Source organism: Furipterus horrens, unplaced genomic scaffold, assembly GCF_987537825.1.
Source record: "Furipterus horrens unplaced genomic scaffold, mFurHor1.1.pri manual_scaffold_11, whole genome shotgun sequence".
Lineage (NCBI taxonomy): Eukaryota > Metazoa > Chordata > Mammalia > Chiroptera > Furipteridae > Furipterus > Furipterus horrens.
The window spans coordinates 51,977,030-51,994,302 of record NW_028327181.1 but is presented as its reverse complement, the minus strand read 5'-3'; the positions used below and the strand labels follow the sequence as shown (position 1 = coordinate 51,994,302).

The window sequence follows — 17,273 nt, the reverse complement described above, 5'->3', positions numbered from 1 at the left end:
CCATGTTTTCCTATTTCTTTGTATACTTTGCACCTTGTTGAGAACTAGACATTTTGTTGCGGTAACTCTGGACATCTAGTTCTCCCACTCTTCAGGGATTGCTGAGGGCTGGGCTTCATTTGCGACTTTTCCAAACTATTTTTGCCAAGTATGTGTTCCTTTTGTGTGGCCACTGAAGTTTCTGTTCCTTTATCTCTGTAGTCAGCTGGTGATGCGACAAAAATATCTTTAAATGTCCGGCTCCTGAAAGGTGCATAGAGGATTGAGTAGTATCTCTTTAATAGCCTGGAAGCCACAGCAGCTGTTAGGGATTGAAACAATGGCCACCACCCTCTGTGCTGGTCCCTCAGAAATCAAAAGCAGCAAAGGCAATCAGAACTTACAACCCCGATATTTGGAGGACAACATCCTTATTGCCCATTCAGGTTCCAGCAGATTGCACCAGGAACATGAGCAGCTGTCCCCATTGATGCCTATATGTTGGGAGCTGGACAGAGCTAACCCCCACCATGAAATAGGCTGAAATGCACCAAAATTTTGCTAGCTTCTCAATCCCAGAGCTCCAAAACAGCTACTTCAGACAGATGCTACCAGCCCAGTAGGTGGAGGGGCAGATCACGGGAGCGTCCTACTCTGCCATCTTTCCTGACAACATTCTCTTCACAGCTCAGTTTTGACTTGAGGTGGCCACTTACTTCCTAGCTATCCAAGCTCTGTAGGTCACTTGCTTGTTCTCAAGAAGGTTTTAGAATCTGCTCTAAATACCCGAGGCTCTTAAACATCATGATAATGAATCTTGGTTTGTGAGAAGTTGTTGTACCAGATCCCTGATTGGCACTTTGAATCTGGAAGCTAATGTCCCTTAAATCTGTTTTCTCAGAATTCCTGTTAGTCAAGCTTTGGACCTCTTGAAATGATTCCATATTTTTTTGTCTTTTCTATCCCTATTTTCTGGGAACTTACTTCAGTTACGTTTTACAGACCTTCTCCTGATGCTTTCATTCTGAGTATTATATTTTTTCAAAATTGAAAGTTTTAAAAGAAATTTTGCTCTCTTTTATTGTAATTTTCCCATTACCATTTAGCCCCCTTATACCCTCTCCTCCCTGCTGCAATCACCACACTGTTGTCCCTGTTCATGAGTCTTTTTTTCCTTTTTGCTTGATCCCTCCACCGCCTCTCCCCCCCGCTCAGCTGAGCTGTCATCCTGCTCTCCGTCTATGAGTCTGTCTCTGTTTCGCTTCTTAGTTCAGTTTGTTCATTAGATTCCACGTATGAGTGAAATCATATGGTATTTCTCTTTCTCTGACTAGTTTGTTTCACTTAGTGTAATGTTCTCCAGGTCCATCCACGCTGTCACAAGGGGTAAACTTTTCTTCTTTTTTATGGCTGAGTAGCAGTCCACTGTGTAGATGTCCCAGAGTTGTTTTATCCGCTCACCTATGATAGACACCTGGGCTGCTTCCAGATCTTGGCAGTTGTAAACAACGCTGCAATGAACATAGGGGTGCTTATATTCTTTCGAATTAGTGTTCTGAGATCCTTTGGATAAATTACCAGAAGTGAAATTGGTGGGTAATAAGGCAGTTCCATTTTCCATTTTTTTGAGAAATCTCCATACTGTTTTCCACAGTGGCTGCCCCAGCCTGCATTCCCACCAACAGTGCATGAGGGCTCCCCTTTCTGCACACCCTTGCCAGACCTTGTTATTTGCTGATTTATTGATGATAGCCATTCTGACCAGTGTGAGGTGATATGTCATTGTGGTTTTAATTCGCATTTTCCTGATGATTAGTGAACATCTTTTCATATGTCTGTTGGCCACATGTATCTCTTCTTTGGAGAAGTGTCTATTCAGGTCCTTTGCCCATTTTTTAATTGGATTGCTTGCTTTTTTTTTTTTTTTTTTTTTTTTTTTTTTGGTCAGCTTTACAAGTTCTTTATAAATTTTGGCTATTAATCCCTTATCAGATATATTGGTGAATATGTCCTCCCAGTCCGTGGGTTGTCTTTCTACTTTCACTTCTCTTATTTAACATAACACTGGAATTCCTAGCTATGGCACTCAGACAAGAAGAATAAAAGGCGTCCAAATTGGAAAAGAAGTGAAACTATGTTTATTTGCAGATGACATGATACTTTATAGAGAGAACCCTAAAGATTCCACCAAAAAACTACTAGCACTGATGAATGAATTCAATAAAGTAGCAGGATACAAAATTAATATCCAGAATCAGTTGCATTTTTATATGCCAAAAATGAACTATCAGAGGGAAATTAAGATAACAATCCCATTTACAATTGCTTCAAAAAGAACAAAATACCTAGGAATAAATGGAACCAAGGATGTGAAAGACACCCCCCCCGCCCCCATAAACCCCTGTGCTGTGGAAGTGGACAGGAGGGTATGTCCCTCTCTTCCAACCACCTTCCTGGGTTTTGGTACCACTGCAGCACGCCTTTTTTGTGTTCTGCTGGGGCGGTGCAACGCACGCATGCGCCGCAGTCTTCAGTGCTTCCCCACCCCTCCCCATTTGCAGGCGGAGGGGCCTTGCCACCATTACAGTGGGACAGGAAAGAAGACATTTTTAAAAGCCTGGCCGCACTGTGCTGGTGTGAAGTGGCTCGGTAGGTTAGGCGTCGTCTGGCAAAGAGAAAAGTCTCCGGTTGGATTCTCACTCGGGGCCCATGCTTGGGTTGTGGGTTTGGTCCCCTAGTGGCTGGGAGAGAGTGTCTGAGGAGACCCCCTGATCTTCTGCCTGGGGGACAAGGGCCATTGCCTGCCAGGAGATGAGAATCTGACTGAGGGCAAGCCCTCTTTATGTAAATATCTAACCAATACTTTTTTCATTACTTTGTCCTCCCATTCCCCACTGTCAGAGATACTTGGTGCCTTCAGTTCAAGAAAGCTCCTAGGGTTCCGTCCCCTCTAGGACATCAGAGTAGAGACATCTTAGACTGAAGTCACTCACCCCACCATCTGCCTCCCAGCTTCCAAAACGCTGCTGCTATCTGTCCCCTGCTGTAGTAACTTCTTCCATTGCCTTTGAGAACAAATATTTTTTCTGTTCTCTTAGGAGGGTTTCAAGAGGGCAGGAAGGTAAACCCGTGTGTTTGAGTTGCTATGTTAAACAGGGAGCCACCGGCCTTTTCTCAGCTTCCTTTCATTAAAAAGTAAGTAAATAAACAAGCACCTTGCAGAATGTTTAAAAGGCCAAGTTGTTGGGGAAGCAACTGTCGTGGGATCAGACAGAACACTGTGGTGGAGGCGACGCGTTCGTACCATGGGGAAGTTCACCAGCGCCAGCACAGATGCGAAGCTGACCGACCGCAACAGGAAGGAGTCCCTGATCCCTCGTGGGGACAATGCAAACAGACAAGAAGTTCAGGAACGGACAACCTACAGTGATAAAAGACAGAAGAGAAGTTACCTCTGGAAGCAGGGCCCAAGGGACTCTTTATTGTGCAAGAAATGCTCTGTGCCTTCATGTGAGTGGTAGCGTCAGAGACGTGCGGTGGCCCCTCTTACCCAGAGTTTTGTTTTTAGCACTTTCAGCACCACTCAGTAAGCCATGGTCCAAAAATACTATATGGAAAATTCCAGAAATAAACCATTTATAGTTTCAAACTGTGCACCGTTCTGAGTAGCGTGATGCTCTCTCACACTGCGCAGCTCCGTCCTGCTGGGACGCGAACCGCCCTTTGCCCAGCATCTCCGCAGAGCGCACTCCTGACCCACTGGTCACGCGGATTAGCGGAGCAGCCGTGGCGGCGCTGCACAGCTGCGTTGTTCTAGTTAGTAACGGCCCCAAAGCACAAAGGCGGTGACGCCCACCAGGCAGACACAGCGAGGAGACGCGTAACTTTGTTTCTTGAAGTGGAAAGGTGAGCACAGTAGAATAAAACCTTTTGAGAGAGACCACATTCACGTAACTTGTATTACAGTACATTGTTATAGTTGTTCTGTTTTATTATTAGTTATTGTTAATCTCTTACGGTACCTAATTTACAAGTTAAACACATACCATAGGTATGTGTGTGTAAGAAAAAAACAGCATATATAGGATTTGGTACTCTCCGCAGTTTCAAGCATCCCCTGGGAGTCTTGGAATGTATCCCCCAGAGAAAAAGAGGGACCACTGTATACATAAAGAAAAACTTAACTAGCTGCACACTTGAGATTTGTGTGTGTTGCACACAACATTGCGTGTGTTTCATACCCAGTTAAAAAATGGAGGGACATTGTCAATTATTGAGTGCTTGCTGTATGCTGGACACTAGGTCTGCTTTTCTTTTCATTTATTCATTTAATGAGCGCCTACTTGTCCTAGGCACTATCTAGGTCCTCAGGTCCCAGCAGTGAACAAAAAATTAGACGGAGCCCCTGCTGCATGATGCTCACAGTTAATATCAAATAATCACACTCATAAAAGTGAAGTGACAAGTAAAGGGCATATCTGTATGCAGAAGGGGTGTCTCCTTGCCTGGGTGGGGGAGTCAGAAAGGCTCCCCTGAGGAAATGAAGTTGAAGCAGAGATCTAAAGGATGAGGAGGAAATAACCAGCCAGGAGGGGAAGAGGACATTTTATGTAAGTGGAACAGCATGTGCCAAGGTCCTGTGGTAGGAAGAGGCACGCCACGTTCAAGAGGGCAGCGAGCAGCATCAAGCAGGGCACTGGTGATGCAGGGGAGATTGGAGACGCAGGCTCAGGGAGCTGAGGTGGCTGCCCCAGACCCCCTGGCAACTGCAGCAGTGGGTGGAAGCCAGTATTATCTAGTTCTCCTTTTGCTCACTGAGACAGAGAGTGTGGACGTGAACGGGAGAGGCTGCCTGTTTCCACCTCCGGTGGGGTGCCAGCTGTCCTCATGCTCGCTGCCTCTCAGCTCCACAGGGCCTGCTGATGGGGGTCACCATGGAGCTGTGCCCCAAAGAACAATGCTGGGACACCCTGCTGAACATCTGCGTCTCCTGCAAGTCCATGTGCAGTCATCCAGTTCCACGCTCCTGTACAGCGTTCTGCAGTGAGTTCTGGGGCCTGAGCCAAGGGGATGGCTTCCCAGCGGCCCCTCCGGCCCCACTGCTCTTGGGTGCCTGAGGAGGGGTTGTGGAAGGACACGTACGGTGTGGCATCTCTCTACCCTCATCTTTCTGCTGTGGCCACACTGGCCTCTCTGCATTTCCTTGCGCATGCTGCCTTCTTTCCCACCTCCGGGCTTTGCACATGAAAAGCATTTGCTCATCTTCTTCCCTGGCCTCCTCCTACCCAACACTGAATGTCAGCCCAGATGTCGGAGGGCTCCTCTGACTGCCCAGGGGGAATTAGGCTCCCTGTCCTGCTCTGTTCTCCCTTTCTTTTGAAACTTTTTATTATAGAATTATTGGACATAGAGAGGATAACATAATAGATCAGCTTTAAAAGCATGCCTTTCTATTCCCCAACCAATTGTTTTAGCTTACGTATTTTAAAGCAAATCCAAGAACTCATGTCACTTACCTGTAAATACTAAATCATGAATCCCTAACATATAGGGTCTTTAAAATATACCTTCAATGTCTTATCACCCCCAGCAATGATGCCTTAACATTGTCTTTACTCAGGCCACACCTAATTTTCTCTGGTTGTCTTGAAAAATACAGTTTGCTTGCTGTTCTTTTGCATAATTTGTTATTTTCTTTAATGGAACTAATCACAACTTGTATTATGTTCTGTCGTGTATATTTGCTACATGTCTGTTTCAACTACCACAATGTGAGTTCCTTTCCTTCCTGGAACTTAACACAGTGACTGACACATAGCAAGTGCTTCATAAATACTTGCTGAGTGGAGCTCAGAGAGGCTTAGTGACTTGCCCAAGATCACACAGTATGATAGTGGATAGCCCACCCAACCTGAAGGCCCCATCCCCGCGCCCCACCGTAGGCAAGTGACCTTACGCCCTGCCCTTTGTCCCCGCCCCTGGCTGCCACTGGCCGAGGGCTTCCTTTGGTAGGCGAAGATCGGCGCTGCCATTGGCCGACAGGGCCGCCGATCACTGCCCCTCTGGCTTCCTCTTCCCCTGCGCCCGCCCACCAGACTGCCCCGCCCCGGGAGTGCGTAGAGGCTCCAGTAGCATCTGCTGCGGCCGCGGGGCGCCCGGGGCGCTGGTGGCGCCCCGACCGCAGGGACCCGAAGCGGCCCGGCACCTGAGAGGCGGGCCCGAGCGCAGGTAGGCAGCGGGCCCAGGAGGCCGCGTCCATGGGCCCGCGACGGCCGGGCGGCAGGGACCGCGCGCTCTGTTGGGGGCGCGGGGCACGGGGCGGAGGTGCCCGGGCGCGCGGTGCATCGGAGCACCGTGGTGCGAGGGAAGGCCCGGCCCGCATCCCGGCGCTTGCGGAGCCACCCTGCGTACGCGGCCCGGCTCTGAGGCGGCGGCCGGCCGGGGCATGCCGGGGAGCCCGCGCTGAGCCCGGCCTCCGTCTCCCGAGCCCGCCGTGGATGGTGCCGCCGCCGGCCGCCGCGCAGCGCGCCGCACCGGGCCGTCGGGCCTCGCCGCGCAGCCGCGCGGACCACACACTTGTCACAAGTGGGAAAGATACATGTGTGAGGGGAGCTCCAGGGTCCTTGAATAGCCCTGTGGCTCCGCTTTTCTGTAGTGAGAAGTTACAGTGAAAACTGGGGCCACCGAACTGGGATCCTTCATTGCAGGAGGGCCAATTGCGTCTTGGAATGGCAGGGGCCAGGAATTTACCGAGTCTGATTATTTTCCTTTCCCCACGGCAGGGTTACATGGGTGAAAGACTGTAGGTGCCTTGGGGGAAAGCCAGGAGAAAAATTAACAGTATACAGTTTGGGTAGTGTACTGGGGTCCTTCCTCAAGGGGTCTGCCGACTGGCTCAGTCAGGAACACAGTTAAGGAGCCATGACTCTTTGTGTTGGTGGTTCAATTGATATTTCTGCTTATTTGACCTAGGACTCTTCTGCTTATATAGATTAAGTAGGAGTTTAATAGACTGCCCATGTTAGCCCTGACTGGTGTGGTTCAGTGGGCTGAGTGTCATCCTGTGAACCAAAATGTTGCTGGTTCAATTCCTGGTCAGGGCATGTGCCTGGGTTGCAGGCCAGGTCCCTGGCTGGGGGTGTGTGTGAGAGACAACTGATGGATGTATCTCCCTCACATCTTTTTCCCCTCTCTTTCTCCCTCCTTTCTCCACTCTTTAAAAACAAATAAATGAAAATCTTCAAAAGAACCAAACAGACAGCTCATCTGCTTCTCTTCCAGGAGCACCATGATCCACTAGCCAGAGCCAAAGGCGTCTGTGAATGAGATTGTCCTGGTGATGTGTTTGGCTCCGCCACCCTCTGTCTTTGACCGGTGAGGACCATTATTTGGCCCCTGCCATTCCAAGACGCAATTAGCCCTCCTGCGATGAAGGATCCCAGTTCAGTGGCCCTAGCTTTCACTGTAACTTCTCACTACAGAAAAGAGGAGCCCCAGGGCTATTCAAGGACCCTGGAGCTCCCCTCACACATGTATTTTTCCCAGTTGTGAGAAGTGCGTCCTTTGGGTCCTCCTGGCATGGGTGGGCAGGTCCTACATGACAAACCCACTCTAACAGGCTAATTTCCCTCGATGTTTCACCTTCACTTAGTGTGCATCCCCTTTTGGTCCAACGGACCAAACTAACTGAGAATGCTTTCTAACCCCTCGAGCTACAACGTCAGGTCCAGAATCTCTGCTTAGTGGTCCTGAATTAATAAAGTCGGCCTGATCCACCTGTAACAAAGAAGAGGCCTGGCCCTGTCACTGGCTGACCTTGAACTGCCCCTCCGGGCCTCGGTTTGCTCATCTGTAAAAGGGGAAGAGGTGGGGAGCCAGAATGAGCTTTACGTCAGCTCCAGCTCTAACACTGCTCTTTCTTTTTTTGGCTCCTCTCCCTGCTGACTTTACTCTGCCTTAAGGGATCCCACTTCCTCCCATCTCTTACCCCAAAGGACCCTCCCAGAAGGGTGGTAGGGATGGGGAACAATTGGGACGCTGAGGATTGGAACATAGAGGGCCTACTGGCGGTTCCAGGCCCCAGATCATCACTAGATCTCCAGCAGGAGCCATGTGGAAGGGGGACCAGAGCTCCCCAGGGGAAGGGCTGGGGGAAGGAGGGGGCAGGAGAGAATGCGTAACAAGTGAGTTTGGAAATCAAATGAGATCTGAGCTCCACCCCCCCCTTGAATCCCTCTACACTCTTGCTTTTAAAATTCTTATTTTCTAAGGAGAAAGAAAATGCTAAATTGCACCCCCTTTCACAAAGGAATGGGAGCCTTAGTGAGTCACTCCGGAGGTGAACGCCACCTCCAGGGCTCTGCGTCTGCCCGCGCAGGCCCGCACAGCTGTGTGGCCACCAGCCCCCGTGGAGATCATGTGCGAAGAGGGAGGAGGAGTGGGGGAGCCTCCTGCCCGTCAGTGGCTCTGGGGTGGGGGAGCTGGGTCCTCGCAGAGGGGCCCACCCTGCTTCCTCCAGGCTCTGTCCAGGGCTGCATCTGTAAGGTTCACTTGGAGATGGGACCATGGCCCAGGCATGTGGCCCACAGAGGGCTTGGTTCAAGATGGGGTGGCATGTAGGGGCTTGGGCCGTAGCCTGTCTTTGGGGTGAATTCAGGACAGTGAGGGGAGGTTTTGTGGCTCTGGGGAGTGAGGTCAGTGTGTGCGGCCAGGACTGGCAGGGAGCAGGCGCCTTTGCACCTGAAAACCAGAGTTCTTGAGTGTCAAGCTGGTCTCTCCAAGCGTCCTGGTGAGGCTCCTCTCCAGGACAGGCGTGCTGGGGGGCTCAGAGCTGCGGCTCTGTCCACGGAAGGTGCCTGCGGTGGGGGGGGGGGGGGTTTGAGGGCTTCTCCTCTGTGAGGGTCAGCCTGTTTGTGTGCAGACCTGGGGCAGGGGAGGCCAGCGAAGAGGCGTTTCTCCTTCCCAGATGACCTGCTATTCTGGAGGGAGGGGCAGTTAGCCAACTGTTAGCTGGGGATGGCGAACAAGGGTTGAAAGCAAAAATAGAAACGCGTCGGGCTGTGTCTGGGAGGGGCGCCGAGTTCTGGTGGATGGAGAGGCCTCTTCTGAGCCGTCTGCTGCTGATACCATGTTTGCTTGGCTCTCAGTGTTTGCCGAGCGCATCATGCCCTGCGCCCCTGACCTCCTCTCCTGGGGAGGGACCTAGGTGTGCGGCTGCGGACTGTGAGCTCTCAGGGGCTGGGCTGTTCTGGCAGTCTGCCTTTGCGAGGCGTGGGGCATCTGGGGCCGCCCATCACTCACCCACCTCTGACCTTTTCTGGACTGCTCCAGAATGGTTTCGATCACTACCCTCCTGATCAGAACTCCCTGGGGCCTCCCTTGGCCTGTGGCTTCCTTCTCCTTTCCCCACCCCCACTTGCCGCCTCCTGCCTCCCTTGGGGCTGGTCCCAGCTGAGCAACCCTGGAATCATCCCTAGTGGTTAAAAAAAAAGGCTATTTTCAGCTTTCCCATCGTTGCCCAGTGTGGGGGGCGGTGGTGGTGTTTACCCCGTTTGCTGCCTGCTTGTTTCCGTTGCACAGTGTGACCTGAAGCAGTCATGAGAGCAGGTCCCGGCCCTGATCCTTGGTGCTGGGGCTTGGCACCAAATGGGGAGCCTGGGGACAGAGGCCACCTGGGCCCCATCTTTGCTTAACAGCAGCAGCCTGGAGTGGCAGGTGGTAGGAACGATCCCAGGGGAGTCATCGGAGACCCCGCTGGGGGAGGGGCTGCTTTCCTGCTGCTTGCTTACCAGAGAGCTGGCCAGTCATTGAGGTAGGGGGTCTCTGAAAGCGCCCCCAGCACCCTCCATTGAGTCTGTGGCCCCAACTGGGCCTCCCTATTGGGTGCCTCAGTCCCTAGCCTCTGATCTCCATGTCCCACAAGGGGTCCTGGAATGATGGGAGGGGGTGCCCTTCTGTGTAGGCAGAGGGGGCCCTCTGTCCCCTCTTTTGGGGCTCCCCCTGCTCCTGGCTGCCCTCCTGAGGAGCCTGCAGGTGGCAGAGCCATCAGTAGCAGATGCTATGGGAGCTCCCTTTAGAGGGAGGAGAAAGTTCCCTCCTTATGGAGCAAGAGTCTGGAGGGCCGGGGGTAGAGGGGTGGCATCTGGGGCTCAGGAGAACTGTTCCAATAACTCAGAACTGTTAGGAGCCGAGTTGGCAGAGCAAATGAAAGTATGATAGCCAAAGCTATTAATCACTAATTAGTTCCTAAATCAGGGAATTAATGGGCATTTAAATGGCATATTTATGAGATACCAGCAGGTCTCCAAAAAGCACATTTTTCCCAAAGCAACTGATTTGGCCAGCTGTGTGCTGCTGGGAGCCCAGGATTCTAATCCCACTCCACCCCTCCCCTAAGGAACCTGACAGGGGGCCAGTCTGCTTCCTCCTGGAGCTTCCCTCTTCTCACCTGCAAACAGTCAGGCCCTTCCTCACTGACCTCACTAGGCCCTTGTGAAGACATTAAGGAGTGAAGGCCATGCGAATCCCTGGCAGTGGTGGGAAATGCTGTACAGAATTTAGTGTGAGCCCTGAAAACATCCTTGGAGTTACGAAATCTGGCCCCCTGTGCTGTTCATAGCCAAGGGGGCCAGGATGAAGCTGGTGGCTGCAGTCACTGCTTGGTGGTTGTCGAATGTGTGGCTGGGGCTGTGACTGAGTAAAGGCTCAATTTGTGGCTTCCTAGCTCGGTTTGAGATTGGGCTCGCAGCCTGGTCTGCAGCTGGGTCTCAGCTTGTTCTCAGATCGTGGTCGGGACTTGATCTGTGGCGAGCTCAAGGTTCAGGCTGCGGCTGAAGTCCAGGTTGGGGCTGTGGGTAACCTCAGGATAACCTGCAGCCTGGGGACACAGCCGCAATCCTTGAGTACCAGGCCTGGACCGACGGAGCAGCCCGGTCGCCGCAGAAGCAGGATTCCTTTCGAGTCCTTCAGGATCTGGGCTCCTGTACCCCAGGAGACAGGTCCTTCTCGGACTCCTGGCATGTACCCTGAAACAGCTGAGCAAACACGCTCATCAGTGGCGCATACAGCAGTTTGGGAGATAGTTAGGACGTGTTTCTCTAGCAACCAACCCCCAACCAGCACTGGTTTCCTTCAGTAATGCCTTTTTCTGGAAGTAGCATCTCTCCGGGCCTCTTCTCCCTCCCTGGGTGGGCCCCACAGCCCCTCTAAGTCTGAGCATGGGCTGGTTGGCCCTGGCTCGGTCTGGTCCCCACACTCATCCTGACCCAGAGAGGAGGCCGAGGACCTGCTCTATGGGACACTTCCTCGAGGGGGCCCTCCTGGATCTACCCTGCGCTCGGCCATGCTGAGCATAACAAGAGCCTTCTCTGTGCCTATCCCTGGACCAGTTAAGGCTATGAGCCTGGAAAAGATGCCTGCCAGCTCCCTGCCTGTCTTGGGGGTGCAGGCAGCCCCATGGGGCAGGCAGGCTTGGACCCGGTGGGCACAGGCAAAGGATGTTTTGGGACGTAGCTCCAGGCACATAGGACAGAGCCCTAGGAAGTTATGCTGGGGAGAGGAGAGAGGGACTGGCCACGCAGCAGGAAGCAACCTGTGGGCACTGGGGGACAGGCACCCCCAGCCTCAGGGGGAGGAGGCTGTTCCAGTTTTGCCCTCTGGCTTCCCATTCCAGGGGCCTGAGGAGGAAAGGGGAGCTTCTGCCTAGGAAAGGAGTAAAGAAAGGCCTGTGGATAATCATGATAACTTATGTTCCTTAACAGACCCTCTATATTCATTCATTTAATCCTCATTGCAACCCTATGCAAGGACTATGTAAGGACCATTACTCCCCTTTTACAGAGGGGGGAACTGAGGCACAGCATGGTGCAGAGTGACATTTACTACAATCATCAGTTGTTAAGTGGCAGAGCTGGGGTGTGAGCTAGCCGCAAGTTGGAGTGGGAGTGGGACAGTGGTTCCCGTGACAGGGGAGGCCGGCCGGGCTCTTGGAGGGGCTGCGGAGAGGAGGACGGCCCTGAGGGGCCCTCTGCCTGTGGAGCCTCACACGGACGCCACCATCTCATGTGCTGCATCCTGCACTTGGGCCTCTGGGACACCAGGCCAGACCTGAGACGCAGTGAAGGGTGATCTAAGAGTGTGCTGTGAGGCTGTGTGTGTGTGTGAGGCTGTGTGTGTGTGTGTGAGGCTGTGTGTGTGGCTGTGTGTGTGAGGTTGTGTGTATTTGTATGTGAGGCTGCACGCGTGTGTGTGTGTGTGTGAGGCTGTGTGTATGTGAGGCTGCGCGTGTGTGTGTGAGGCTGTGTGTGTATGTGAGGCTGTGTGTGAGTCTGCACGTGTGACGCTGTGTGTGTGTGTGAGGCGGTGTGTGTGTGCGTGCGCATGTGAGGCTGTGTGTATGTGAGGCTGTGTGTGTGTGTGTGCAAGGCCGTGTGTGTGTGTGAGGCTGCACGCGTGTGTGTGTGTGAGGCTGCACGCGTGTGTGTGTGTGGCTGTGTGTGAGGCTGTATTTGAGGTTGCATGGGTGTGTATGTGGCTGTGTGTGTGTGAGGCTGTGTGTGTATGCAAGGCCGTGTGTGTGTGTGTGTGTGAGGCTGTGTGTGTATGTGAGGTTGCATGCGTGTGTGTGTGAGGCTGTGTGTGTGGCTGTGTGAGGCTGTGTGTGTGTGTGTGTGAGGCTGTGCGTGTGTGTGAGGCTGTGTGTGTGTGTGAGGCTGCGTGTGTGTGTGTGAGGCTGTGTATGAGTGAGGTTATGTGAGTGTGAGGCTGTGTATGAGACTGTGTGTGAGGCTGGTGACGGCGACAGCGACAGGGAAGATGTGGGCCCACCTGGATGAGCCTACACCAAGCAGCCCAGGCTCTTCTCCCTCAGCCCTGTCGCCTCTGAGGCACCGACCGCTGGACTCCAGCAGGCCTGCCAGGCCAGTGTTTCAGAGTCAGCCTCAGGCAGGGCTGTGGCCGTCATCATGGGGGGAAGGCCCAGCATGGGACACCAGGCCTGGCCCGTTCAGAGGCACCCTGGATCCCTGGAGGCCTGGGAACTGGCAGGTGTTACTTGAGTAGTTCAGGGCTGTGGCTGTCATAGCAGACACCCATGTTCCCTCCCTGGCTCTGATGAGCCAGACAGACTTCTTACCCTGGAGGAGAAAGTTCTAGATCCAGCTTCTCCTGGAAGTGGCCTGATCGCTCTGACCTGTGTCTGTCCTTTCTTCCACCCTGCCCCAGCCTGGCCAACTCTGCTCACCCTTCTTTTGAGGCTCGGCTCGACCCCTCCCCAGGAAGGCCTGCTTCCCCGCACCCCACCTGCGGGGTCTCTGCCTCAGAGAGGTGCTCTCCACGCCTGTGGGGTGCAAGGTGTGTGTGCCTCTTAGCCTAGGGGTCAGGCTGCCATGTCTTGTCTGGCCTGTGCTCTGTGCAGGGGTGGTGCAGGACAGGGCCCCAAGGCTAGCACCCCAGGGGCAGGGACTGATCCAGTTCAGCTCTGTCCCCAGCTCCTTCCTCTCACACCATCTGGTCTGAGGTCTGGCCCAGGAGAAGTCGGCCAATGCCTGTAGCCCTTTCTCTGCTGTGCCAGGGCCTGTCTTGCTGAGACATGGCATTGCCCTCTGACCGGGTTCCTGAGAGCAAGCTGGTAGCTTCCTTCTGGTGGGGCTCTGCCCTCAGGCTGGGGTCCTGGTCTAGGGTGCCGCCGCACCCCCAGCAGGTTCCCCTCCCCCTGCCTGCTCCTGTGTGCCTGGGCGCCAGGGTTGATACGGGCGAGGCAGGCGTGTGCGCTGGAGGGCCTGAGCCAGGGCCTACGGCCGCCCCCAGCTGCCCCCGCTTGTGGGGAGACCCAGGCCTGTGACCAGGTCCCGGAGAGCACACTGGACCTGCGGGTGGTGTGCTGGTGGGCCGGGAGGGGGAGGGTGGGCTCCAGCTTGGAGCTCCGAGGGAAGGTTGGGGCACCATGGGCAGGGAAGGATCGTTTATTTCTCTCTGGACTGCTGGGCACGGTCGAGATAGTCCTCTTTCTCTCTCATCCTGGTTTTGAGTTTTAAAAAAGTGTGCTAGTGAAGGTAGGACAGAAGGACAGTCTGCTAGAGGGTGTAGGGGGGCCTCCGAAGATACAGAGGGAACTGCAGCCTTGGGGAGGGCCCGTGGGGGCTACTCAAAGGCCTGCTGGGTGCGGGTGGCGCCAGGGCCCTGCCCAGACCTCGGCCCTGCAGCTGATGAGGCTGCCGCCTCCCGAGTGCTCAGCGTGCTGGGCCCTCTGGTGGGTGATCCTAGTTAGATATCCGAAGGGTGAGTCAAGACTTATGACCCCCACTTTACAGATGAGAAAAGCAAGGCTCAGAGAGGCTCATTGGCTTCAGGTCATAGACTAGTAAGTGGTAGCATTAAACCCAGGTTTGTGTTGCTCCAAAGCCCATTTTTCTGCTAAATTTTCACCCATGGCCAGGATCTGGACACACCTCTAGGTTTTCACACAGTCGCAAGGATACGCACACACTGATTTGCAGACTGGTGGGTGGATGGTTCTAGAAGTAGGACAGCTGGCTCCCGGGGCTGGGTTCCCCGAGAACAGCCAGGGACAGGCCTCCAGCCCCTTGCCCAGCTGGCCAGCAGCAGGTGGGAGGGCTGTTTTGGCCAGGAGTGAGGAGGACATCTGGGACCCTGAACAGTGATGCTGAGTACCCAGCATAGTGGTCCTGAGCACAGACCCTGGAGTCAGAAGGATCTGGGTTCAGATCCTGCTTCCATCACGTGAGGACTGGCTTTACAACCTTGAGCAGAAGACTTCCCATCCGTGAGGCTTTATTTCCTTGGGTGTGAGATGGGGATGCATGACATTCACTCCGTGGGGCTTGGTTAGGATGGCTAATACCTGTGAAGCAACTAGCAGAGTGTATTTACTCATCAGATCATTGTTATTAATTTGCTTGTTTGCCAAAAACACTTGTTGGCTCTGTTCCCCCGGGGCCTGGACAACGGACACAGCAGATGCAGAGAAGGAAGTGGCGTGAGGGACCCAGGGACACGGACAACAGGGCGGGGATCGAGTGCGGGAGGGGTGGGCAGGGGACAGTGGCGGAAATGGGGCAACTGTAATAGAAAAACAATAAAAAAATAGAAAAGAAAATGCAGAGACGTGTAGGGTGGCGACCTGCTTCAAGGTGACTGAGCTTCTGGGCCTTTCCCTTGCTATTTTGGGATCATGGTGCCAACTTTTTTTGACACTCAAGGCTGTGCGCGGCCTTTAGTACAGCTGGCCTGGTCCCCTGCCCCTCAGGAGGCTTCCTGACCCTCTTGGGCATCTGTATGGCATTTCCCACCACTGCCAGGGATTCGCGTGGCCTTCACTCCTTAGTGTTTTCACGACGGCCCAGTGGGGTCAGTGAGGAAGGGCCCTGACCCCTGTTTGCAGGTGAGAAGAGGGAAGCTCCAGGAGGAAGCTGAACTGCCCACTGTCAGGCTCCTTGGGGTTGGGGGAGGAGGAGGGGAGCAAGGGGAGTGGGATTAGAATCCTGGGCTCCCAGCAGCACACAGCTGGCCAAATCAGTTGCTTTGGGAAAAATATGCTTTTTGAAGACCTGCTGGTATCTCATAAATATGTCATTTAAATGCCCATTAATTCCCTGATTTAGGAACTAATCGGTGATTAATAGCTTTGGCTATCTATTGTATTTTCATTTGCTCTGCCAACTTGGCTTCCAACAGATCTGAGTTACTTGGAACAATTCTCCTGAGCCCCAGGTGCCCCCCGCCCCCGCCCCCCCCCCCCGTTCCCTCCAGACTCTTGCTCCATAGAGGAGAAAACTCTGCTGCCCCAAGGAGCTGTCTCAGGAAGGTGTGGCGGCTGAAAAGAAACCACAGCTGTAGCAGGGCTCTGAGGGACTGAGCACCAGGAGGGAGAGGGCAGGGACGTGCAGGGCACTGACTGACCCTTGGTCCAGAGGCTGCCTTGGCTTACCTCCTTCACGCCAGGACGCAGTCACAGGCTTGGTTAACAGATGTGTTCCTTTTGGCAGGTGGCCCTACCCCGGGCGGCGGTGCCCCCTGGCACCTTCAAAATGTCCTCAGTGACTCAGTGGAGAGCTCGGATGATGAATTCTTTGATGCAAGAGGTGAGTGAACCCCACCTTCCCATCACTGGCTGGCTGATCTGTTTGGAAGCCCCAAGAAAGCATCTCCACTGGGGGCTATTATCTCTCCCCACTCAGACACTGCAGTTCCTTGCACACTTCGTTCTTAGCAGTCCGTGGGTTCCCTGAGGGCTAGGGCTCTCACCCACTCCCGCACTCTTTGGGGTATTTGCTGAGTCCCTGGTGTATTCCAGGAGCTGTGCGAGGTGCTCACGCCGCCGCAGTAAATGGGTGGGCTCACTAAGTGCCCTCCTCAGCTTACGTCTGGTGGGAGACGTGCACGTGAGACAGTTACCCAAAGGGAAACGCAGTCCCAAATGGGGAACAATGTCACTGCGTAGCAAGTGCCAGCTGCTCATAGAACGAGCGAGACCGGGGCACCTGACTTGGGAAGGGTGGGGACGTCATGAACATCCTCTCTGTGGAACAGAGGGAAGGAGTTGGCTCGGTGAGGAGCGGGAGAAAGAGCCTTCTAGACAGGAAACAGGTGTGACGGCGTTGAAGCAGGAAATATGGGGGCAACCCAGGAACAAGGAGGCCCAGGGGGCAGGGAAGAGGAGACATGAGGCTGCCTGGGACCCAGTAAGTGACTCAAAAGATTAGCTCATGGACGGGAGGGGAGCTGTGATGAAAGCAGGGACCAGTTTAGAAAGGCGGTTGCTCAGATGAGAGATGATGGCGGGCAGGGTGTCGCCTCTGCGCCGCAGGGCCGAGTCTGGCCAGCCCACAGGACTCAGCCAGGGGCGCTCTTTAAGCGACCACGGGAGAACAAGCAGCATTGTGAACGTTGGATGTGAGGGCAGCAGACCGGGTGGGCATTTCAGGCAGAGCCATCAGCCTGGGCAAAGGCTCAGAGGGGAGGCCGTGCAGGGCAGGTGTGGGGACCCGCGGGAGGCAGGGTCTGTGTGGAATTGAGGAGAGAGGACCCTCACAGCTGTGCTCCCGTGGGCTGCGTGAGGAGAACAAGGGCATCCTCTATGTCCCAGGAGGGTCCCCAGTTCTCACTTGGGTGGCTTGGTCCCCCTCTGGGAAGTCACCCTATTTGGGGGTTAACTTCCTCCCGAGACAGGGCCAACTTTGAAATGCCTGGCAAAATGGGGTCTTGAAAGAGAAAAAGACTCTGCTGGGAAGATATCTGGACCCAGAGCAAACCACCTGAGACATGGGCTCATCCAC

General features: G+C 53.9%; 1 long non-coding RNA gene across 1 annotated transcript in view; it reads left to right on the top strand.

Annotated features, from left to right (window-relative positions):
* The window catches only part of LOC149997573 (uncharacterized), a 29,409-nt gene extending 13,331 nt beyond the window's left edge, over nucleotides 1–16,078 (top strand). The window contains exons 2-3 of the long non-coding RNA XR_016514062.1: nucleotides 4,885–5,022; nucleotides 15,984–16,078. This is a non-coding gene — a long non-coding RNA (uncharacterized LOC149997573). The remainder of the gene's footprint in view (nucleotides 1–4,884; nucleotides 5,023–15,983) is intronic.
* The last annotated feature ends 1,195 nt before the right edge of the window (nucleotides 16,079–17,273 follow it).